Source organism: Eptesicus fuscus, chromosome 4 (genome assembly GCF_027574615.1).
Source record: "Eptesicus fuscus isolate TK198812 chromosome 4, DD_ASM_mEF_20220401, whole genome shotgun sequence".
Lineage (NCBI taxonomy): Eukaryota > Metazoa > Chordata > Mammalia > Chiroptera > Vespertilionidae > Eptesicus > Eptesicus fuscus.
Window position 1 is genome coordinate 47196830 of NC_072476.1, and position 13101 is coordinate 47209930.

Here is a 13101-nt window from a genome sequence, read left to right on the forward strand (position 1 = left end):
AACCAAAACCCCATATGGTTATCTTAAGTGCTTTCTCCCCCCTCTAATTTTTTTTTTTAGACTATTGGGCCTCTTAGAAATAACAGAAAATACCCATCTGTTATAGATCTGCAGTCACTTCTAGATAAGACATAAGGGGAACCTACAGCATACCCAGAGTTCCAAAGACATGTCACCGTTCACAAATCCTTTATTTTGCTCTCCAGCAACCTGATGCTTTTATATGCCCAACATGGATGAGTAGTTGAGTTATGCAAATCTAGTTTTGACACGCATAATGGCTATGTAAGCCATTATATAGCTGCATGAATGGTACATGGAAACCTCTGAACTATTTTTGCAATTTCTTGTGAGTCTTAAACTACTTAAAAATATAAAGTTACTTAAAAACTGGTCATGAAACCAATTTTCATTTTGCTTTGAAATTTATCTTTTTCTTGAATGTCTCAGAAGTTCTAATTTAAAAATTTCTCACTTAAATGATTTTATGGATACTACTAATTGAAATAGCGATGAAATTGTTCAAACTATTTAAGCAAAAATATTCCTTTTGAGGAGAAGAGCTTTTATTCTCTCTTGAGTTACCGAGGCTAATGACAAACTTTACAGGATAATTGGTCAATCTCAGTTTCTCCTTGCTCTCCTTTAGAACTTTAGATATGAGTAAGTGTCTTTTATAACAATCCCATAAACTGACTTTTTTTTTTTTTTTGGTTCTTTCATCTACATAGTATATGAATAGGCCTGCTGGAAATATTAGTAGGACCATAACCAATTCTATTTATTGGTATTACTTTGTCAACAGGTTTTTTCTCTCCACAACACATTATACCAGTCTATGAATGTGTTATCCTATCTAATAAAGAGTAATATGCAAATTAACCGTCACTCCGCGACAAAATGGCGGTGCCCATGGCCACAAGATGGCGGCGCCGCGGCGGCTTGGGCTGGGGTCTCAGACCAGCAGGGCCCCGCCCCCAAGCCGCGCGATCGCTGGCAAGCAGCGGCGGCTTGGGCTGGGGCCTCAGACCGGCCGTGAGGACACCTTGGGCTGGGGTCTCAGATCTGCAGGGCCTGGCACCCAAGCCGCATGATCCCCTGGCCGCGGCGGCTGCCTGGGCTGGGGTCTCATGCCTGCAGGGCCGGGCACCCCCACTGCATGATCACCCAGCCAGCGGCAGCAGCCTGGGCTGGGGTCTCAGGCCGGCAGGGCGGTGCACCCCCACCACACTATCTTCAGGCCAGGGAAGGCAGCCTGGGCTGGAGCCGTGCACTCCCACAGGGCTATCCCCAGCCAGGCTGAGATGGCAGCCTGGGCAGGGGTCTCAGCCTGGCTGGGCTGAGGCGGCAGCCTGGGCTGGGGTCTCAGCCTGGCCAGGGCCCGATCCCCTTCCAGCGGTGGCAGCCTGGGGTCTCAACCATTGAGTCACACCAGCCAGGCAGATATGGAGGAATCTTAAATGTTTCTTTTTTTATAATATATATTTTATTGATTTTTTACAGAGAGGAAGGGAAAGGGATAGAGAGCTAGAAACATCTATGAGAGAGAAACATCGATCAGCTGCCTCCTGCACACTCCCCACTGGGTATGTGCCCCCAACCAAGGTACATGCCCTTGACCAGAATCGAACCTGGGACCTTTGATTCTGCAGGCCAATGCTCCATCCACTGAGCCAAACCAGTTAGGACTGTCCAATATGCTAAAGAAAAACCCTATCTAATAAAGAGGGAATATGCAAGGGAGGGCATTTGGGGGTGACCGGGGTATCAGGGGAGGGCAGTTAGGCGTTGATCGGGCTGGCAGGGGAGTGGTTAGGGGGTGATCAGGCTGGCAGGCAGAGTGGTTAGGGGCAATCAGGAAGGCAGGCAGGCGAGCAGTTGGGAGCCAGCAGTCCTAGATGGTGAAAGGGATGTCTGACTGCCCTCCCATGGATCGGGCCTAAACAGGCAGTTGGACATCCCCCAAGGGATGGGTGCAGGTTGGAGAGGGTGCAGGTTGGGCTGAGAGACACCCCTCCCCCCGTGCATGAAATTTGTGCACCGGGCCTCTAGTGTTCTATAATAAATTATATAAAATCAAATAATGACCAATTTTTAAAAATTTGTATTTTAAAAATGCTATAAATTCACTTAGAAATAACATTACAGCCCACTTAAAAAAAATAGTGCTATGGTCTCCAAAATAGGGCTCACATGTCCCAGGGGATGTTCAGGTACATTCATATTAATGGTCCAAATTTGAAAAGTTAAGATGTGACCCAAAGCAATGGTAGTATCAATATACCTCTGCCAATGGTCTTCAGAATTCATTTAGCCAACATTTCTCCAGAGCAGTCTTTATAATAAATTAAGAAAATTTTCATTTTATTCATATTTCTAATATGTAGTGGCTATTATTTTGGGAGCATATATCTGTACTTTATACATTTCTACAACTTTCTAGAAAGTATTATGGCCTTGTTAGTGAACCATCAGAGTAACTTTTCAGCCTTTTCATTCAAGAAAACATATAATTTCTGGTTAGAAGCTATCTAGATGCTATCTAGCCCAATTGACTGCCTACCACTTGAATCTGATTTTAAAAAATTTCACCAAGCATTCTTCTAGCTTGGTGTTACATGCTATGATCTGTAGAGCCTCAGGCTCTCAGAGACAGTGCTTCAAGGGCTACTGTGAAAAGTAGCGGGGAACTGGGAAAAGTGATTGCTGATCTGGCATGGATCCAGTTCTCACTCATTCATTGAACAAGAGCAGCTGAGATAGCATTTGATTCACTTAATTAGCTCTGTGTCAGATTTAATTTTTGGAAAGTGTTCCATTGCTCAAGGAAGTGACCCCTGAGCTGAGTCTCAAGAATGAGTACGTTAGCAATGCAAAAATATGGTAATGGACACACCATTTAAGAGGCAAAATGTGTCTCCTTAAAGTATAGAGGAGTGAGAGAAAATGGCAGAGTAGAAAAATTCTCATAAAAGTAATAAAACTGGCAAACATCATTAGAGTCAACTATTTCGGAACTCTAGATATTAACCAAATGCTTGCAGCAATCTGGGGAGTGTTAATTGAAAAACAACAACACAACAACAACGGCTAAATCTCAGTAAAAAGGAGTGAGATTTGTGGCATTTTAACTTGTCCTATTCTCCTCTCCTCTCTCTAGCTCCATGGTAACCTTGAAAACCGACAGCTTGTAATCATGTTGAAAATGGGAAATACAGCAGCCACTGGCGGTTGCAGAATGGAGCTGACCTCCTTCAAAGCCTTGTTCCCAGAGAATTGCCACACTTTGACTTGTCTGGTGGTTCCCTATAAGACCATACTTACAAGGCTATCTTTATTTGATAGTAGAGACCCAGTGCACAGATTCGTCCCTTGGCCTGGCCTGCGGGGATCAGGCCGAAACTGGCTCTCTGACATCCCCCAAGGGGTCCCGTATTGCGAGAGGGTGCAGGCCAGGCCGAGGTACCCCACAGGTGCACGAATGGGGTCAGAGAGGGACTGTGGGAGGGCTCCAGGGCATGTCTGGTCCATCTCACCCAGTCCCAATTGGCCAGACACCAGCAGCAAGCTAATCTACCGGTTGGAGCAGGCGTCCTCAAACTACGGCCCAAGGGCCACATGCGGGTGTTTTTGCCGTTTTGTTTTTTTTACTTCAAAATAAGATATGTGCACTGTGCATAGGAATTTGTTCATAGTTTTTTTTAAACTATAGTCCGGCCCTCCAACGGTCTGAGGGACAGTGAACTGGCCCCCTGTTTAAAAAGTTTGAGGACCCCTGGGTTGGAGCATCTGCCCACTAGTAGTCAGTGTGCGTTATAGCAACTGGTCAAACGGTAGAAGGAATGGTCAGACACTTAGCATATTAGGCTTTTATTACATAGGATGACTCAAAGTGGAGCTAATCTAGTGGGGAAAGCCTTTTCCTCAGGGGTGTTTGTCAAAACAATTAGTGTCAATTGTTTAACTTTGTGGCTGCTAGGGGTGATGGAGAAAGTTGGGATAAGCAATAGGCTAGCCAAAGGCTGAAAAGAAAAAGATGGAGAATAAGATGTCCAAAAGGGCTTTGAAAAGCTGTGACATATTCCTAGGAATCTAGATGATCAAATGCATGCATAGGGTTATATATGCCTACGATGTTTTGCACACATGGTAAGCAAAGACCTGAGAATGCCCTAAGCTCTCATACCTGGATGACCTTGAGGATCTGTGCAAGTAGAAAGTGAAGGCAAAGGCAGAGTTTTAAACTTTCTGATGGAGTGTTGAAGGCATGACTCAACACACATACAGAGCCCCTTGGCAAAGACTGGGAGACTTACAGGTTCCAGGCATTTAAGGAGATCTTTGCCCAATTGTTACCTGACCACTAAGCTAACTGAGCAGAGACTTCAGCAGACACACATGACCAAGAACACACAAATTATCATTCAGAAAAGTTGCTAAAACAAACAAATAATAACAAACAGGAACATCAATAAACCCTGGGAAGGGGAAAATCTGATTTCCATAGTTGTCAAAATTTGATATTTAAATGTCCAGTTTGCAACAAAAATTACAAGATGTGCAAAGAAACGAGAAAGTATGGTGCATAAACATGGTGGGGGGGGGCAATTAATTGGAACTAACCTTGGGGAGGCCCAGATGTTGAAATCACTAGACAAAGACTTTAAATCAGCTATTGATTGATTAGTCACTAGGGAAATGCAAATCAAAACCATTTCCTACCCATTAGGATGGCCATAATAAAAAAGACAGGTAATAGTAATTGCTGGAGAGAATGTGGAGAAATTGGAACCCTTAAGCATTATTGGTGGTAATGTAAAATAGTACAGATGCTTTCAAAAACAGTATGAAGTTCTTAAAATGTTTAACACAGTATTACTGTATGACCTCAAAATTTCATTTCTAGGTATATACCCAGAGAATTAAAATCATATGTTAAAGCAAAAAAATCTGACTGGAATGTTCGTAGCATTATTATAAATAGTAGATAAAAAGTTGAAACAACCTAAATGTCCATCAACTGAGGAATGAATAAACAAAGTGTGGTATATTCGCATAATGAAGTATTATTTAATCATAACAAGGAATGATGTACCAATTCATGATACAACATCGATGATCTTTATGAAGGCTAATTTTATGTGTCAACTTGACTGGATCATGGGCTTCCTAGATCTTTGGCTAACTATTTATTTCTGGATGCACCTTTGAAAGTTCCCAGGTGAGAATGGCATTTGAATTGGCAGACTGAGTAAAGCAGAGTGCCCTTCTCAATATATGTGGGCATCAGCTAATCCACAGAGGGCCTGAAAAGAACAAGAAGGTGAAGGAAGGGAGAATTTGCTTTCTTGCCTGACTGCATGAGCTAAAACAATTATCTTCTCCTGCCCTTGGAGTGAGAATTGCACCATTAATTCCCTTGGTTCTCAAGCCTTTGTTCTTAGATTGAACTACACCACTGGTGTTCTTGGGTCTTCAGCTTGCAGATGGCAGATCACAGGACTTCATTTATACTAAACTAGTAGCCCGTTTGCACGAAGATTCGTGCAATAGACCTTCATTCACCTGGCTGCCTGCACCAGTTTTCTGCCGGCACCGGGGACCCAGGCCTTGGCTGTGGCCACCGCCTTCTACCTTCTTTCAGGGTCCCGGCTTGGCCCTGGGCGGTGGCCTTGGGCTCGGCTGCACCCAGCGTCCCTGCGACCAGATTGCAGGAGCGAGCCGACCCCCCAGGTCGGCTCGCTCCTTCGATTGGAGCAGGCACCTGGCTGGCGCCCAAGGCCCGGAAAGCCCCGGGCGGCTTTCCGGGCCTTGGGCTCCTCCGCACCCCAGCGTCCCTGCAATGGTTTCCTGGTGGGCGTGGTTGATGGGCGTGGCTTGGTTGGTGGGCGTGGCTTGGGCGTAGCGAAGGTGCGGTCAATTTGCATATTTGTCTATTATAAGGTAAGATGTCTGAAATAGGCTACAAGTAGAGAAAGAAAGTAGATTAGTGGTTGTCAGGGACGGGAAAGGGGAGCCACAGGGAATAGAGTGTGACTTCTAATGGATATGGAGTTTCTCTTTGGGGTGATGAAATGTTCTGGAATTAGAAAGTGGTGACAATGATCCAATATTATGACTATACTAACAATCACTAAACTGTACACTTTAAAAGGGTAAGTTTTATGGCTTGTGAATTATATCTCAATAAAAAATAAAATAAGTTACATACTATGTATTCTACACTGAAATTAGGTTAATATGACAAATTTTGCTTTTTAAATATGACCTTATGAAAAGAAAAAGTAGTGAAGGGAGGAGAAGGAAAATAAATATTAAATGAAGATTTCCTATGTATCAGGCATTGTACTGGGTGCCTAGTCACAGAGGAAATAACTTACAGTCCATGCCCTTAAGCTGGCTCAGTGTAGAAAGTTTTTATTAGAGAGGCAGAGGGAGATTTCTAAAAAGGGTGGCTCATGTTACAAATCAAGAAATACTATTAATGAAGCCACTGCTAAGAGAATGAAAGACAAGCCACAACCTGGAAGAAATGCTACAAATTATATATCTGATAAAGAAGTTGTATGCAGAATATATACAGAACTCTCAAACTAAAAAACAACAACATACAACCACACAAATAATCCAATTTAGAAATGGGCAAAGATTTGAACATATATTCCACCAAAGAAGATATACAGATATAAATAAACCATGAAAAGATGCTCAACATCACTAGCCATTAGGGAAATGCAAATTAAAACCATAATGTGATACTACTACAAACCTGTTAGAAATGCCCACTGTCCAAAGATATCCACGTCCTAATCCACAGAACCTTACATGGCAAAAAAAAAAAAAAAAAAGGTGTGTGTGGGAGTGGGGGAGGGTGGTGGCGGTTATCTTTGAAGAGGTGATGAGTTAAGGATCTTGAGATAAGGAGATTATACAGGTGGACCCTAAATGCTACCATCACAAATGTTTTTATGAGAGAGGCAGAGGGAGATTTCGCAGACAGAAGAGGAGGCCATGTAACCACAGAAGCAGAGACTGGAATGATGAGGCCACAAATCAAGGAATGCCGGCAACTACCAGAAGCTGGAAGAGGCAAGGAACAGATTCTCCTTAGAGCCTCCAGAAGGAGTGTGGCCTCACTAACACCCTGAGTTCAGCCCAGTGATACCGATTTTGAACTTCTGGCCTCTAGAACTGTGAAAGAATACATTCTGTTGCTTTAAGTCACCAAGTTCATGGTAATTTGTTTCAGCAGCCATAGGAACAGATACATTGATCCTACCAAATGTGAAGGAATTGAAACTCCTATACTCCGAAAGTAGGAATGTAAAATGGTATAACCACCTTGGAAAATAGTGGCAGTTTCTTAAAATCTTAAAATATATACCATCATATAATCCAGCCATCCCACTCCTAGGTATTTACTCAAAAGAAATGAAAGCAAAATCCATAAAAAAGTGGTATATGAATAGTCACACCATATAGTTCCAAACTGGAAACAACCCCAATGTTTATCAACAGTTGACTACATAAACAAATTGTGGTACATCCATACAATGGAATACTACTCAAAATAAAAATAGATGAATTATTGATATATACTACAATGTGAATGAACTCAAAGTAATTATGCTGAATGAAGAGGCAAGATTAAAACGTATAGACTGTAGAATTCCATTTGCATAGAATTCTAGAAAATGCAAAATAATCTACAGTGGCAGAAAGGAGATCAGTGGTTGCCTATGGAGAAAGGTGGGGCTAGGGGATGAGGTGATATGTTTATGATCTTGATTATAGAGACAGTTTCACAGGTAGATATGTCAGACTAAATTTATCAAATTTTATAGTTCTAATACGTGAAGTTCATTTTATGTCAATTATGCATCAATACAACTGGCAAAAGTAAGTGCAAACTGAAAGTCATATACAGGAATCTGTGGTTGCACAAATAGTAGACGTCCCCCTGGAGGTGATGGGCCAGAGGTCTGGGATTTGCTGCTTTATTCAACCCAGTTGTTTGGACACTCTCTTTTTGGGAATGGAATCTTACTTGAACCAGGGTCAGAAGCCAGGGATTAGAAAACAGAATCATGCTCTGAGTCCTGGTCTGATAGCTTTAGACATCCTAGGATACTCCTATACCACATAACCACTGGTCCTAGAAAGCAGGCTGCAGGAACCCACTGGTATTTGCAGAGTAGTGATCTAGAGAGGCAAACAATGCAGGTAAGTTGATGCCAAAACTAGAGTGATGTGGCACAAAATTAGGGCCCGAGCAGATGGCTCTGGGGCCACAGAACACAGCAGTAGAGAAGGGTCTAATTTATCTGACAAATCTTATTTTATTTTGGTGAGTGTAATCTTCCTCACTTCAGAGGCAAGGAAAATATCTATAAGTAATCAAGGCACTTTCTGGCATTTCCTGAATGGATTCAAATACCCACAAATCATATCGATGCGTTCCAAAAGCATCTACTTACAGGAGCAAAGAAAGAGTCTATGGGATAATTTTGTGGATTAAATGCCAGAGGCATGTTCTTGAGACACACATTCCATTTTGTATATGCTTGACTTCTCTTCGTTATTACGAACCATAGATCCTAGTTGAAGTGATTTGCCTAGAGCTCAGATGAAGTACCACGCAGGCCAGCAATGTTCTCTCGCACTACAGGATCTGATACAATTTGGCTGTGGAGGCACATGCTATTTAGCTTTACAAGGTATCATTTTGATCTGTAAAACTGATTAGCCTCTTCAGCTCCAGGCTATTGTGCACTTAAATTTTTTCTTGACAAAAAATAAATTAGTACTTTTGCTAAAATGTATGACAAATGCTGTGACTGTACGGACTACAATAAATCAAGCAAGGGACTGGAAAATAAATCACATTAAATATAATTTAGTCTGTCATTTAAATGGCAAACATTAGTGATCTCCTTATAGGTATATTTTGAAAGTTAAACATAGTAGCTATTGTAAATCTACTGTTCAATTTTAATTTCTCCTGAATGGCCAATAGTTCTAACTAGTAACCATAAATTGCCTTCTATTATATTAAGGATTCTGGCTGTGATGAATGTGGCAACTACCTCTGGGTCAGTAAATGTACTCAGGTATTGCCAGCTCCTGTTAGATGTTCTCCTAGTTGAATGTGTTTCACTCTGCTTTTACTGAAGAGAGAGTAAATTTATTAAATCAGACAGATTTCTTGTTTCCATCTTTTCCACTTAATCATTAAAATCAGTACTGGTAATTTTCAATAAAAATTGTCATTGTTCTTATTTTCCCACTCTTAACATGTTTCAGTAAGTTAAAGTTCTAATACTTGAATGATATCTTCAGGTACAAAGTAAAAAGTGGGATTTAAATTGAATTTAATCTTGAGATATCCAGAAAAGCATACGTCAAGAGCAATGTATTGGCACAGGATTGGTGTTGAAAGAGGGATCTTGATAATTCCCTCTGCTACCTTCTAATTTGCACATCTTACACTGCCAAAAAAAAAAAAAAAAGGGGGGGGGGTGAAGAATTGAATAGAATATTGCCTTTATTTTTTGGGCATGTGTGCCTAATGGAATTTTCAATACTTCCTGAGGCAGTTCTTTGTTACATTTAGAGATTTCTCTCCTTTAGCCAAGCTATTAATGAGTGATCTTAGAAAACGCCTCACTGTCCTTCCTTACCTTTCTTGCTCTAGGCCTCAGGGCCCTACATTGTTGGAGTCACAGGGATGCAGAGAACTGGCAGCCTTCTCTGGCAGACGGCAGCCTGAACACACCTCCCACAAGCCTATTCTTTATTTTTTCTCTTTCTTTTTCAAAAACTCCAACCAAAGAAACTGAAATTCAAAGCAAAATCAAGGACACCTTGATTGAAACAAGATTGAGATAATAGCCTCCAATCTAGAGCCGCCTTTTTTTGTTTTGTTTTGTTTTGTTAGCAGAATCTCTTTTATCATCTGATATGTCAGACCACTCAGTCATTGCGGGTTTGTATTGGAGCAGAATATCCTGCCTACTGGATGTAAAAAAAAAAAAAAACAAAGAAAGAAAAAAAGGTAGAGAAATCGATTGGTCAGTCTTAGGAGACCAAAAATACACCCTGAACCAGGACACCTCTATTTCAAAGGGTCATGTCTATTCTTTCTTAGTTATTTAATGACCAGGCTTTGGTGTTGGGCTCTGGAAGCCCCACCTGAATGGGCAAGGTTTCCCCAGCTGGGAGCTGTCTCCTTTGGTGGACTTGGGGTCTGGGCCCTCTCACTGCCACTACAGATGCTGGTCTCCAATGGTCCCCTGTGAGACCCTGACACTGTTGTCTGCTGCCTACCTACAGCAAGGATGTCAGAAATGAGTCATGAAAACATCTAACCTGTGGTGAATCGAACTGTCATTAATTGACCTACCACTGTGGTGACCATTTTTCTGACTGGAAGTCAAGTGGTACTAGACCTGCTCTCTTCATCTCCAAGCTCTAAGAGTTACATTAAATGTCCTACATATGACCCTATCTATCCTCCAAAGGAAGTCTGTATTTTAGATAGTGACCCCAAATCACTATCAGGAACAAAGCACTAGTATTTAGAATACAGAACGAATTCTCGAACACCAAAGTGAAAAAGCAAATGGACCATTTAGAACATCAGCAAAGACATGAAAAGAATTTCCATCAAATGATATACAAGTGGCAAGAAAGCATATGAAAAAATTTACAACATCATTAGCCATTAGAGAAATACAAGTTAAAACTACAATGAGATAATACTACCTACCTACTAGAATGGCTAACATGAAAAATAGTGACAACACCAAATGCTGGTGAGGATGAGGAAAAATATCACTCATATACTATTGATGAGAATGTAAGTACAGCTACTCTGAAAAACAATTAGACACTTTCTCAAAAAAACTAAATGTGCAGCAATCATACAACTAACTAATCAAACTTCTGGATATTTATCCCAAAGAAATGAAAAAAACATTCACCAAAAAATACTTGTGCATGAATGTTTATAGCAACTTTATACATAACTAGAGGCCCGGTGCATGAAATTCATGCACGGGGTGGGGGTGTCCCTCAGCCCAGACTGCACCCTCTCCAATCTGGGACCCCTTGAGGGATTGTCTGACTGCCTCTCACGATCCAGGACTGCTGGCTCCCAACTGCTTGCCTGCCTGCTTTCCTGATTGCCCCTAATCGCTTCTGCCTGCCAGCCTGATCACCCCCTAACTGCTCCCCTGCCAGCCTGATTGCCCTTAACCGCCCTCCCCTGCAGGCCTTGTCACCCTTAACTGCCCTCCCCTGCAGGCCTGGTCCCCCACAACTGCCCTCACCTGCAGGCCTGGTCCCCCCAACTGCTCTCCCCTGCAGGCCTGGGTCCCCCCAACTGCCCTTCCCTGCAGGCCTGGCCGACCCAACTTCCCTCCTCTGCCAGCCTGGTCACCCCTAACTGCCCTCCCCTGCAGGCTTGATCGCCCACAACTGCCCTCCCTTGCAGGCTTGGTCCCTCCCAACTGCCCTACCCTGCTGGCCATCTTGTGTCCACATGGGGGCAGCCATCTTGTGTGTTGGAGCGATGGTCAATTTGCATATTACTCTTTTATTAGATAGGATAACCCCAAACTGGATACAACCCAAATGTTCTTCAACAGGTGACTAGTTAAACAAACTGTGATAATCCATACCATGGAATACTACTCAGCAATAAAAAAAAGAAACCATTCATCCACAAGAACTTGGATGAATCTCCAGAGAATTACGCTCAGTGAAAAAAGCCAATCCCAAGTTGTTGCATATTATATGATTCCATTGAAATGACATACTGATAGAAGTGGATTACAGATTATTGGTTGCCAGAGATTAAGGAGGCAGTGGTATCAGGAGGAAAACGGGTATATCTATAAAAGGTAACTTGAGGAATTCTTGTGTTCACAGAAATGATGGAAATGTTTTGTATCTTGACTGTATCAATATCAATGTTGTGGTTGTGATATTGTCTTATATATAGTTCTGTACGATATTACCATTGGGAGGAAATTGATTAAAGGGTATTTCTAACAAATACACACAAATCTACAATTATCTATCTATTGATATAAAACCCTAATATGCAAATAGACCAAACGGGGAACAACCAAACAACCAAACAACTGAATGACGGTCACTATGATGTGCACTGACCACCAGGGGGCGCGTGCAGAACATGGCAGGTGCTGGCCACAGTGGGATGGTGGAGCAGGTGAGCGGGAGCACCAGACACAGGCGGGGTGCCAGTCACTGTCATTGGGATGAGCCTCTGGAGGTTACTGAAAATTCTTTGCTCCTGCGAACCCTAGTCCCACCCAGTGCTCGCACCTGCTGCTGGCACTGGCCCCGCTCACACCCACTGCTGGCACCCGGTGCTGGCCCTGGTCACTCAGCGTTGTCAGCGGGTGCAAGCAGCGGCTGCTGGCCCCGATCACCCCTCAGGGCTTCTCCACCTCTCCCTGCTCCTGAGGGGCGATCGGGGCCAGCAGCTGCTGCTTGCACCCGCTGCCGGCGCTGGCCCCGCTCGCGCCCACAGCTGGCAGCGGAGCTGCCACTCATACCCGCTGCTGGTGCCTAGCACTGGCCCTGATTGCTTGGTGCTGTCAGCAGGTGCAAGTGGCGGCTGCTGGCCCCGATTGCCCTGAGGTCTTCTCCACCTCCCCCTGCTCCTGAGGGGCGATTGGGGTAGCAGTTGCCGCACGCACCTGCTGATGGCGCCGGCCCCAATCGCTCTATTTAGGGAGACCAGTTTTTTTTTTCTAGTTTATTGTAATTTTTTACTAGGGGCCCGATGCACGAAATTCGTGCAAGGAGCTCAGCCCTCGCAGTCCTGGCTGCCTCGGCCCTCGCAGACCCGGCTGCCTCGCGGCCCTATGGCCCCGCCCCCCGCCCACTGGTTGTTCCAGAAGGTTGTTCTACTGTCCGGTCTAATTAGCATATTAATTCTTTATTATATAGGATTTCTTGTTGCTTAGCTTTTAGACTTCTGTGTATGTCTATATTAAATATCAATATTTATCTCAATACTGATAAGAGTAAAAATACTAATGGGTCCTAAATATTTAATGGCTAATGACA

The 13101-nt window shown here is 43.1% G+C and overlaps 1 long non-coding RNA gene across 1 annotated transcript in view; it reads right to left on the bottom strand.

Annotated features, from left to right (window-relative positions):
- The window catches only part of LOC114232589 (uncharacterized), a 75742-nt gene that overhangs the window by 33837 nt on the left and 28804 nt on the right, over positions 1 to 13101 (bottom strand). The gene's annotated exons all lie outside the window — the stretch shown is intronic.